Here is an 11,822-nt window from a genome sequence, read left to right as displayed (position 1 = left end):
CTCTTCTCATGACTGGGTCAGTGGGGACAGGGCCTTAGTCCCCTGGCCTCAATTCAGGACCACTCTGAAAGACTATTATAGCTAGAGTTCACCACAGGAAAAGTTAAGGTTTCTACTGCAATTGCCTTTTCCTTTAACACTTCTCTCTGTCCAATTCTTTCCTTTTTCCCTTTTTGTATTGTGCTTCAAAGCATTCCCCAATACATTTTCTGCAGGCAAATATCCATCTCAAATCTGTTTCCTGAAAACCCAATCTAAGAAAATATCCTTTATATAACTTGATTATGAGAGAAAGATCCCCTGGAGGAAGAAAATGGCAACCCACTCCAATATTTTTGCCTGAAATATCCCATGTATAAGAGAAGCCTGGTTGCCTGCAGTCAGTCCATGGGGTCACAAAGAGTCAGACACGACTGAGCAACTGAGCACATATGAGAGAAAGGGAAAAAAAATCCTCCAAATAATGATAATAAAACAGAGAAAATACATAATATGTTGTGTTCAAAAATTTAACTTTCTGAGATAGAGTTATATTTCCTGTTAAGCATATGAACACAAAAATATATTTTAGTTGATTATCTGACTAAATTTTTAGTGCCTGTTATCCAGTTGTAATTAGCAGTTTATTATTGATAAACAGAAAATTCTCTTCTTTCTTCTTTTTCTCTTTATATATGGCTGAGACAATAATTCAGGGAATGGTCTTTCACTAAAATGAGTTTTGTCAGAAGGTTGGGAAAAGGCGTTGCAAAGATTCTGAGGGGAACATACTATTCATTGCCATTGCTACGAAACCAGACAGAAATAAAAAATAAAAGTAGTGTTCTCAGAAACAAAATTAGAGCCGTGTTGGCAAAGAAATTTAATATCTCTGAGCATCACTTGTCCTTTTTATAAGACAGTGACTATGGTGACACCTTTAGCATAAACTTTGTTTCAGTGTTCATTCAGCCTAGGCTCCACTTCAAGCACTTTGAAGCCACACTACTGATGTCTGTTGCCAGCAGCTTGGCTGAATAGTTTTGTTGTTGCTGTTTAGTTGCTAAGTCATGCTTGACTCTTTGCGACCCCATGGACTGTAGCCTGCCAGGCTCCTCTGTCCATGGGATTTCTCAGGCAAGAACACTGGAGTGGGTTGCCATTTCCTACTCCAGGGGATCGATCTTCCCAACTCAGGGATCGAACCCACATGTCCTACATTAGCAGGAGGATTCTTTACCACTGAGTCACCCGGGGAAGGTAAATGTAGGACACTTCTTAGGGAAGAACATTTAAAATACTGGATAAAACATGAAAAACATACTTTCAAATACATGGCTAATTTAAGAAGGAAAATCTTCAGAGACCAAAGTGATAAAGCATGTATGAAGAGATGTAAGCAGGCAGAGTATTGGGCATGTATTTTGTGGGGATGGTAGGTTATCTGCATTGCCCAGTGGCCTATTTGGGTTTGTTCAGGCTATACATGTGTGGAAAAGGCAATAAACCTGGAGGCCTGCATAGGCAGCAAGAACAATTAGAGACCCCGCACAGAGTCTGCTCTACTGGCAGGAGTCACTGGGACAAGCTTTCCTCAGCTTGCTCAAGCATGACTCTGTCCTAGTCTACTCTGTCCGCTGTCCTCAGAGGACCTGTATTAGGATCTCTGAATGTCACTAAGTTAGGGGCAGCTGCCTCCCACCCTCCCTCCTAAGATATCCCCTCACCACATGCAAAAATCAATTCCAGATAGCCAGAGGATTTTAATATGAAATGCAGGACTTCAATACTTTTAGAAACCAGTATGCAATCTCTGCATAGGAATAGATTCTTAATCAATACATCAAAATAATAAATCATGATAAATATGATCATATTAATTTATCACGAGGTTTCTCCCCAAACCGGAAATGTTACATCACCAACTGGGAGATCATCTTTGTGAACATATACACCCAATAAAGGATAGTGTCCAGAACCTGGAAACATTAAACCAATACGAAAACACAAACAATCTACTAGAGAAAAAGGTAAAAGACATTAGCAGACATTTCACAGGTGAGGAAAAGAGCCAATAAACTTATGAAAAGAAGTTCAACTTTATTAGTAATAAGGGATATGCCAAGTTTAATCACAATGAAATATATTTTACAAACATTATAAATACGTTTACATAGTAAAATGTAAAGGCACTGAAATACCAAGACTTGATGAAGATGTGAAAAACTGCACAGTCACTTTAGAAAACACCTTGGCCTGATCTAATGAAGTTGATCTACATCATATACTTCTACAAACTTACCAATTTCGAATATATAGCTTATAATGTTTCATGAGTCCCGGTGTGCTTGGATCAGTCTGATTTATATCACTTTTCCTATGATTTTTTAAGTATTTATTTATTTTTGGCTACACTGGGGTCTTCATTGCTGAGTAAGGGCTTTCTCTAGTTGTGTTGAGCTGGGCCTGCTCTTTGTTGTGGTCACAGGCTTCTCACTGTGATGACTTCTCTTGGTGCAGAGAATGGGGTCTAGGTGTGAGAGCTTCAGTAGTTGTGGCACATGAGCTTAATGGCTTTGCGGCATGGAGGATCTTCCCGGACCAGGGATTCAACCCTTGTCCCCTGCACTGGCAGGTGGATTATTAACCACTGAACCGCCAGGGAAGTCCATGATCACTTTTAATAGCGTCTCTTTGCTCTCCCCCAATTTTTTTAGTTTGATGATAAAATGTATGGCTAGTCTATCATCATCATTAAAAAGATACATAATGATATACAAAAATATATGATTAATGAATGCCTATTATCAAAGATTAGGTTTCAGCAATTTCTTTTATTCTTTATACCATCTTTTTTTTTCCTTTTAAAATATGCAGGCACTACAAAGCAATTAGATTCCACTCTAAGACTGGGGACACCATTGATAAGGTACACATGGTCTTCTGGTGGGGTCTGCTTAAGTTAGGATAATAGTTAGGATCCCCTGACAACAGTAGTACCTGATCACTAACATAGGGGAGCAGCTGACCCAACCATTCTATTTCTTATTCATCTCTTGGTGATCATATAAATCTTTTTCTGTTTTTCTCAACATCCTAAAACAATTTTTTTCCCTTGAGAAACATAAATTTTTTCCAGATTTCCTTAGAAATCTTTTCAAAGAGAATTACCCCTTGAGATCACTGTCTCAACCTCTAAATCATTTAAAAACACACTTCAGAATCTCCTGAAATTTTTCTATCTACTTCCTTACAAAAATAATCCTGTTTTTCATGAAACAAAGCATTCTTGAAACAAGCAAACAAAAACTATAGTTGTCTTGTTACTTTCTATTATGTCTTTATATATTTTTAAATTAGTATTGCAGTGCTATTCCTGTTTTTCACTATGGATGCATTTTTTTTTCAACCACCATCTGTATAGATTCGGTTCAAATATATCCTAGAGATATGAAGAAATGCATTCTGAGTTAGTAAATTGGGGATTGGCAATAATTCTAAACAGTGCCAATTTATAATATTTTAGGGTGATGGCAAACCAACCAGTCTTAATAATTCATAATAAGTCCAGCTCATCCAAGTAAACCTCATTTTAGCATGATGATATTCTACCTTTAGTAAATACCTTCCATGGCTTCTTCCATCTTTCCATCTTCAAATATTTATTAAGCCTGCAATTTGCTAATGATAGAAAGATACAACATGTGCTAATGATATAAATGTAGTGTTTCTCAGTACTTGATATGCCCTACTATACATTATCCGTCTTTTAGAGATCACCTAATTTTCTCATTCCTAAGACATTTTAGAAAAAAGAAATGGTGGCTTTGGCTATATGACAGCAGTAGAATTGTACAGCACACAAACTATGTTAGTATATATTATCCTAGCAGTTTTTAAAGCTCTAAGAGTGTTAGAACTATTGCATCTCTATAGCCTTTAATGTTATGGTATGAAGATCAGCTGAACTAAATCCATCTGACTAAATGGCATAGTTACATACAATTCTACCTTGAAATAAAGAAACTCCATATATGTAAAATATATTTAAATAAAATGTATGTATTTTACATAAAACACTGCTGCTTAAAAAGATAAGTAACCCAGTGGCAGACCCATGCCCAGGGAGGGTCAGAATTGTTCAGTTCAGAAGGTCTTAGAGGTTTTTTCCCCTTGTTTTATGGTTTTTTTTTTAATACTTCAATTCCCACTTATTTTTGGCTCTTAGGGCAATGTCATTTTTTCAATATGAAAAAAAAAAAGCAGCAAGTTCAACACAAAGTAGAAACTGAAATGTAGAATAGGACAAAACCAAGAGTAGGGGTGAAAAGTCAATGGCAAAGGTAAGAGATGAGATGTTGCCAAAAGATAGGGGGTGTCCTGTCCCCTCTCTGAGAAATGACATTTCAGTTCGGTTCGGTTGCTAAGTCATGTATGACTCTTTGTGACCCCATGGGCTGCAGCGTGCCCAGCTTCCCTGTCCGTCATCAACTCCTGGAGCTTGCTCAAACTCATGTCCATCAGGTTGGTGATGCCATCCAACCATCTCATCCTCTGTCATCCCCTTCTCCTCCTGCCCTCAATCTTTTCCAGCATCAGGGTCTTTTCAAACGAGTCAGTTTTTTGCATCAGGTGGCCAAACTATTGAAACTTCAGCTTCAGCATCAGGCCTTCTAGTGAATATTCAGGATTGATTTCCTTTGGATTGACTGTTTTGATCGCCTTGCAATCCAAGGGACTCTCAAGAGTCTTCTCCAACACCACAGTTCAAAAGCATCAATTCTTTGGTGTTCAGCTGTGTTTATGGTTCAACTCTCACATCCATACATGACTACTGGAAAAACCATAGCTTTGACTAGATGGACCTTTGTTGGCAAAGTAATGTCTCTGCTTTTTAATATGCTGTCTAGGTTGGTCATAGCTTTTATTCCAAGGAGCAAGCATCTTTTAATTTTAGTCACATCTGCAGTGATTTTGGAGCCCAAGAAAATAAAGTATGTCACTGTTTCCATTGTTTCTCCATCTATTTGCCTTACAGTGATGGGACCAGATGCCATGATCTTAGTTTTTTGAGACCATTGAGACATTTAGGTGGTACCATATCCGTTTCCATATCCATTCTTTTCTGTAAGTAAAGATAGGGTTGGGGAGGGGCTTTCTGGAGACTTAGGGACTAAGGCTAGTTTCTCTCTTGTTCCTCTTGACCCCCTTTTCTGACTAGGAGAAAGAAAGGAGTCCAACATTGTGAAGGAGGTTCAGTGGAAGAGGGAAGGATCTTACTTGATAGAATGGGGCCAGACACTTGCAAAGGAAATATCCCAGGAGAGAGCTTTCAGGGAGACTGAAAATGGAGATAATACTGTCCACACCTCCCCAGAAACTGAGAGAGGAGCAGGGAGCTAGATATCTGAAAGCTAGTGCTTTAACTGCCTGGATGCCCTTTTCCAAAACACTACCCCTTCCATGAATTGCCGCACGCCAGGCCTCCCTGTCCATCACTAACTCCCGGAGTTCACTCAAACTTACGTCCATTGAGTCGGTGATGCCATCTAGCCATCTCATCCTCTGTCGTCCCCTTTTCCTCCTGCCCCCAATCCCTCCCAGCATCAGAGTCTTTTCCAATGAGTCAACTCTTTGCAGGAGGTGGCCAAAATACTGGAGTTTCAGCTTTAGCATCATTCCTTCCAAAGAACACCTAGGACTGATCTCCATTAGAATGGAGTGGTTGGATCTCCTCGAAGTCCAAGGGACTCTCAAGAGTCTTCTCCAACACCGCAGTTCAAAAGCATCAATTCTTTAGTGCTCAGCTTTCTTCACAGTCCAACTCTCACATTCATACATGACCACTGGAAAAACCATAGCCTTGACTAGACAGACCTTTGTTGGCAAAGTAATGTCTCTGCTTTTGAATATGCTATTGGTCATAACTTTATGGTTGGTCATAACTTTCCTTCCAAGGAGTAAGCGTCTTTTAATTTCATGGCTGCAATCACCACCTGCAGTGATTTTGGAGCCCTAAAAAATAAAGTCTGACACTGTTTCCATTGTTTCCCCATCTATTTGCATGAAGTGATGGGACCAGATGCCATGATCTTAGTTTTCTGAATGTTGAGCTTTAAGCTAACTTTTTCACTCTCCTCTTTCACTTTCATCAAGAGGCTTTTTAGTTCCTCTTCACTTTCTGCCATAAGGGTGGTGTCATCTGCATATCTGAGGTTATTGATATTTCTCCCAGCAATCTTGATTCCAGCTTGTGTTTCTTCCAGTCCAGCCTTTCTCACGATGTACTCTGCATATAAGTTAAATAAGCAGGGTGACAGTGTACAGCCTTAACATACTCCTTTTCCTATTTGGAACCAGTCTGTTGTTCCATGTCCAGTTCTAACTGTTGCTTCCTGATCTGCATATAGGTTTCTCAAGAGGCAGGTCAGGTGGTCTTGTATTCCCATCTCTTTCAGAATTTTCCACAGTTTATTGTGATCCATACAGTCAAAGGCTTTGGCATAGTCAATAAAGCAGATATAGATGTTTTTCTGGAACTCTCTTGCTTTTTCCATGATCCAGCAGATGTTGGCAATTTGATCTCTGGTTCCTCTGCCTTTTCTAAAACCAGCTTGAACATCTTGAAGTTCATGGTTAATATATTGCTGAAACCTGGCTTGGAGAATTTTGCACATTCCTTTACTAGCATGTGAGATGAGTGTAATTGTGTGGTAGTTTGAGCATTCTTTGGCATTGCCTTTCTTTGGGATTGGAATGAAAACTGACCTTTTCCAGTTCTGTGGCCGCTACTGAGTTTTCCAAATTTGCTGACATATTGAGTGCAGCACTTTCACAGCATCATCTTTCAGGATTTGAAATAGCTCAACTGGAATTCTATCATCTCCACTAACTTTATTCATAGTAATGCTTTCTAAGGCCCACTTGACTTCATATTCCAGGATGTCTGGCTCTAGGTCAATGATCACACCATCATGATTATCTGGGTTGTGAAGATCTTTTTTGTACAGTTCTTCTGTGTATTCTTGCCACCTCTTCTTAATATCTTCTGCTTCTGTTAGGTCCATACCATTTCTGTCCTTTATCGAGCCCATCTTTGCATGAAATGTTCCCTTGGTATCTCTAATTTTCTTGAAGAGATCTCTAGTCTTTCCCATTTTGTTGTTTTCCTCTATTTCTTTGCATTGATCACTGAGGAAGGCTTTTTTATCTCTTCTTGCTATTCTTTGGAACTCTGCATTCAGATGCTTATATCTTTCCTTTTCTCCTTTGCTTTTTGCTTCTGTTCTTTTCAAAGCTATTTGTAATGCGTCCTCAGACTGCCATTTTGCTTTTTTGCATGTCTTTTCCATGGGGATGGTCTTTATCCCTGTCTCCTGTACAATGTCATGAACCTCCGTCCGTAGTTCATCAGGCACTCTATCTATCAGATCTAGTCCCTTAAACCTATTTCTCACTTCCACTGTATAATCACAAGGGATTTGATTTAGGTCATACCTGAATGGTCTAGTGGTTTTCCCTACTTTCTTCAATTTAAGTCTGAATTTGGCAATAAGGAGTTCATGGTCTGAGCCACAGTCAGCTCCCGGTGTTGTTTTTGTTGACTGTATAGAGCTTCTCCATCTTTGGCTGCAAAGAATATAATCAATCTGATTTTGGTGTTGACCATCTGGTGATGTTCATTTGTACTCCAGGAGTTGGTAATGGACAGGGAGGCCTGGCGTGCTGCAATTCATGGGGTTGCAAAGAGTCGGACACAACTGAGCGACTGAACTGAACCCCTTCCTTGGAGGGACTTGCACATGCTCCTTGGTTTCCTTTCTCCTGGTCTGCCACATGGCCTAAGATGGTGGTCATCTGTCCAGGTTTTTAGCACCCTGTTTTAAATGGGATTTGATGAGACCTAGCTTCTTGAGAGTAATCTCAGAGAGGGAATGTTAACTGGACATATGGGAGGAGTGGGCCCCTGAAGGAAATACAGGGTTACCCAGAATAGCATAAATCTAGGTTCCCCAGAGTGGAAAGAGAGAAACATTCAACAAACAATAAGTATTTATTGAGCACCTTATTATGTACCAGGTACTGTGCTGGGCCACCCCCACCCTGGCTCACCCAAAACAAAAAAACAAGATAGAGTCAGAAAACACAAATGCTGAGGGTGAGGAAAGGGCCAATTGAGGAAGAAAGCTGAGGGGACTGAGAAGCCTGAGATGATGGGGACTTGGCCTTAGGCCTTCTTTTTGGCCTCCTCACTCTAATCCTCCCCCTCTTCTGTGGTGGCATCCTGGTACTGCTGGTGTTTAGAGATGAGGTCGTTCATGTTGCTCTCAGCCTCAGTGAACTCCATCTTGTCCATTCCCTCACCTGTGTACCAGTGGAGGAAGGCCTGTCTGTGGAACATGGCATTGAACTTCTCTGAGATGTGCTCAAAAGCTTCTGGATGGTCGTGCTGTTGCCAGTGAAGGTGACTACCATCTTGAGGCCATGGGATGGGATGTTGCAGATGGCCATCTTGACATTGTTGGGGATCCATTCCAAGAAGTAGCTTCTGACTTTGTTCTGTACGTTGAACATCTGCTCATCCACCTCCTTCATGGATATTAGCCCACAGAAGATAGCACACACCATGAGGTACTGAAAGGTTGTTGCTGAACCATGAAAGATGCTGGGATTCTTGGCCTCCAGAGGAGAAGAATTCAACCCAGGGCCAGAGACTAGGCTTGATAGCTCAGAGCTTTTGTGTAATAAAGTTTTATTAAAGTATAAAAGAGATAGAGAAAGCATCTGACATAGACATCAGAAGGTGGCAGATAGAGTACCCCCCTGCTAGTCTTTAGCCAGATACAATATAGCTACTAGCAGTCTGCTAATTAAACAAAGGAAATGTCTCAAAACTCAGAATGGCACCAGGTGAGTCATCCCGGGCCATAAAACAATTGACATGAGTCTTGAAGAAAGGCAGATTTCCATACAAATATATAGTTTCATTAACTTAGATTAGGAGAATAATGTATGAGCATAACATACTGGTTTGTCAAGTTGGTTCTGAGCCTTTAGGCGAACCCACTTGAAGACAGAGTCTAGGGTACATTAACATAGCTTAAGACAAACATTTCCATAAGGAAAATGCATTGGTCAGCTCAAGGTTTGAGAAGTGTTAAGTGGAACCGGGTGTCATTATGGCAACACAAAGTTTTAAGAGAAACCTCTTTGTATAGAGAAGGGGAAAAAATATAACACTAGTTTGTTTCCTCCTGCCGCTTAAGAGAGAGATAAAAAATGTCTGATACTTGCAGCCTGTGTCCTCCATTTGGGGACCCCTGGCCTTCCTGCCTTTTACCCGCTCAGTACCGGCCATGGTGGGGGTGACAGGCAGCCGTCATGTTCTTGGCATTGAAGACCAGCTGGATGAGCTTGGGCCCACTGAGCGCCTGATACTGCTGGCTTCCATGACTGGTCAGAGGGGCAAATCCAGGCATGAAGAAGTGGAGACATGGGAAGGGCACCATGTTGACTGCCAGGTTGTGGAGGTTGGCACCGAGCTGGCCAAGGGAGCAGAGGCAGGTAGTGACATCACTCATGGAGGCTGGAAGGAGGTGGTTCAGGTCCCTGTGGGTTGGCAAGGTCAGCTTGAGGGTGTGGAAGCATATATTGTAAAGGGCCTCATTGTCAACGCAGTAGATCTATCTCATCAGTGTTTTCCAGTAGCTGATGGGTGGTGTTGTAGGACTCAACCACAGTGCCAGACACTGGCTTGAGGGCACCTCACTGAGGGTGTTCATGATGTTGGCCCCCTCTGTATCATGGCCCTTTGCCGGGAGCCGGCATATTGCATATTGAGTGCATATTGCATATTGCATATTGAGTGCAGCACTTCCCACAGCATCATCTTTCAGGATCTGGAATAGCTCAACTGGAATTCTATCACTGCCAGGAGCCAGCATGAGGAACTCCGCCCATGACAAAGGTCATGAGGAAGGAGGCTCGGCATACGCAAAGGCGGGATCGAGCCTCAGGAGTCCCGCTGGAAATTCTCAAGCATCTACCCCCAAAATCAGAGTCTGCCTACTTTCTGCTTTGTGCTTTCACCTACACCTCTGACTTAACAGGGGGCTGTCCCCCACTACCTCTCTCTGAAAAAAGAGTTAGCTTACAGCTCCAGTTAATAATTCCTGGGTGTGACAGTGTTTAACCTACAAACTCCTTTGGAAATCCTCTAGCCTGCCTGAATAGGTTTTTCCGACCACATGTGATTGTTCAGAGCCTCCCAACTGTGAGAGGCAGGAGATGTTCTAAACTGTCTACACACAGATTCCTTTGAGTAGTTAAAAGATGGATTAGAAATTGTATTGGTGAAGGGTTTTTCATTTATTGGGCCAATGTTTGTTGCTAAGTCTCCATACCCCTTACCTACTGTGTCCTTGGCAGTGTATTGATTGATATAATGGGTGTATAGAAATGTAAGTAGTAGCCTCAATGTTTGTAACCTTGGACCCTTGAGTTAATTCTTTTCTTGACTGAGCCCACCTCACCTTTGCCCTATAGGAATGCAGCTTTGTCCAATGCTTTTTTGGAGGCTGGTGCCTGACTTTGGAATAATCACCTTTAGAGAAAGATAAGTTTCTTAAAATGTTAACAGGCCTCCTGGCCAGAAGATGATGTAATTCACCTGAACTTTTGCATATGATAAGTTTGAAAGCCTGGCTTTGATTAGGACCAGGAATTGCTGTCCTTGCATGACTCCACTCCTTCCCCCATTATCCTCTATGCACAACTTAAGGTATAAAAACTACTTTGGAAAATAAAGTGCAGGCCTTGTTCACCAAAACTTGGTCTCCCCATGTCGTTCTCTCTCCCAAATTCTGGCTGAGTCTCCATCTGGAGTGTGGAACCCGCCATGCTTGCTAATTATGCCTGGGCTTCTAAGATCCGACCGGGGAGGCCTCAGTGTCTCCTCTCCTTCAGGAGAACGGAAGGACGCCTGCAGCCTACGTAAGTGGTGCAAACTTCTTGTCTTGAAGTTTTATTGGTCTCCCGCGTAAACCAAGCTACTCAGCCTCTTTTCTCCACTGAATTTTCCTACTGAGCTATCCTCATCCTATTACTCTTTATATCTTTGATAAAATATTTAAATAAATAGGTCGCTGACGCCATCCCCGCTTAGAATACCCTGGATCAGCTGGGGCTGGTCCCTGGCAGCCCTTGCCTCAGTTGTTGCCTGCCCCAGACTGACCAAAAACAAATCACCTGGTCTGATGATCTGACCAAAAGGACTTGAGAGAACAGAGCCCATGCTCCTGGGTTCTAGATCCAAAAAGATAGCATGAGGGACATATTTGCCTTCTGTGTCTTCATTGTATTTGGTACATGGAAATGCGGTCTGGCTCCATGATATGGGTGTGGGTCAGGCTGATGCCATGTTCATCACTGATTACCTCCCAGAACCTGGCACTGGTCTAATTGGCTTGGATGTGCATGAGTTCCCTCATTGTTAAAATGTTTTCTGATCTTTTTGTTGCCTCAAACTGTGTACGGGGCAAGGAAATATGTAATTAATTTTTCTCTGCTATCCGGTCACAGGCTGGAAGGATGGGACAGGCCCGGGGGGTTGGAGTAGCGAGATCCAAATGTGGCAGCAGGAAGGTTCTAAGAGAGCTGGGAGGCTTTTGATAAACACTAAGATTTTATTGATAATTTTGCCCATGTCATAACTCCCAGAGAGTTAATGTAGGGCTTTAAAAAATTTTTAAAAAAAACACAAAGGTATTCTCTATGTCATACTGTAAAGGTAGTTTGGCAACAATATTTATTTACCACTTAATTGACCAACTAGGTTTGTTCCA

At 41.6% G+C, this 11,822-nt stretch overlaps 1 pseudogene; it reads right to left on the bottom strand.

Annotated features, from left to right (window-relative positions):
- Window positions 1-8,206: 8,206 nt before the first annotated feature.
- Window positions 8,207-11,468, bottom strand: LOC106701329 (tubulin beta chain-like; annotated as a pseudogene).
- Window positions 11,469-11,822: the final 354 nt, after the last annotated feature.

Source organism: Bos mutus, chromosome 7, assembly GCF_027580195.1.
Source record: "Bos mutus isolate GX-2022 chromosome 7, NWIPB_WYAK_1.1, whole genome shotgun sequence".
In the NCBI taxonomy this organism is placed as follows: Eukaryota; Metazoa; Chordata; class Mammalia; order Artiodactyla; family Bovidae; genus Bos; species Bos mutus.
This window is presented reverse-complemented; position numbering and strand designations above follow the sequence as displayed.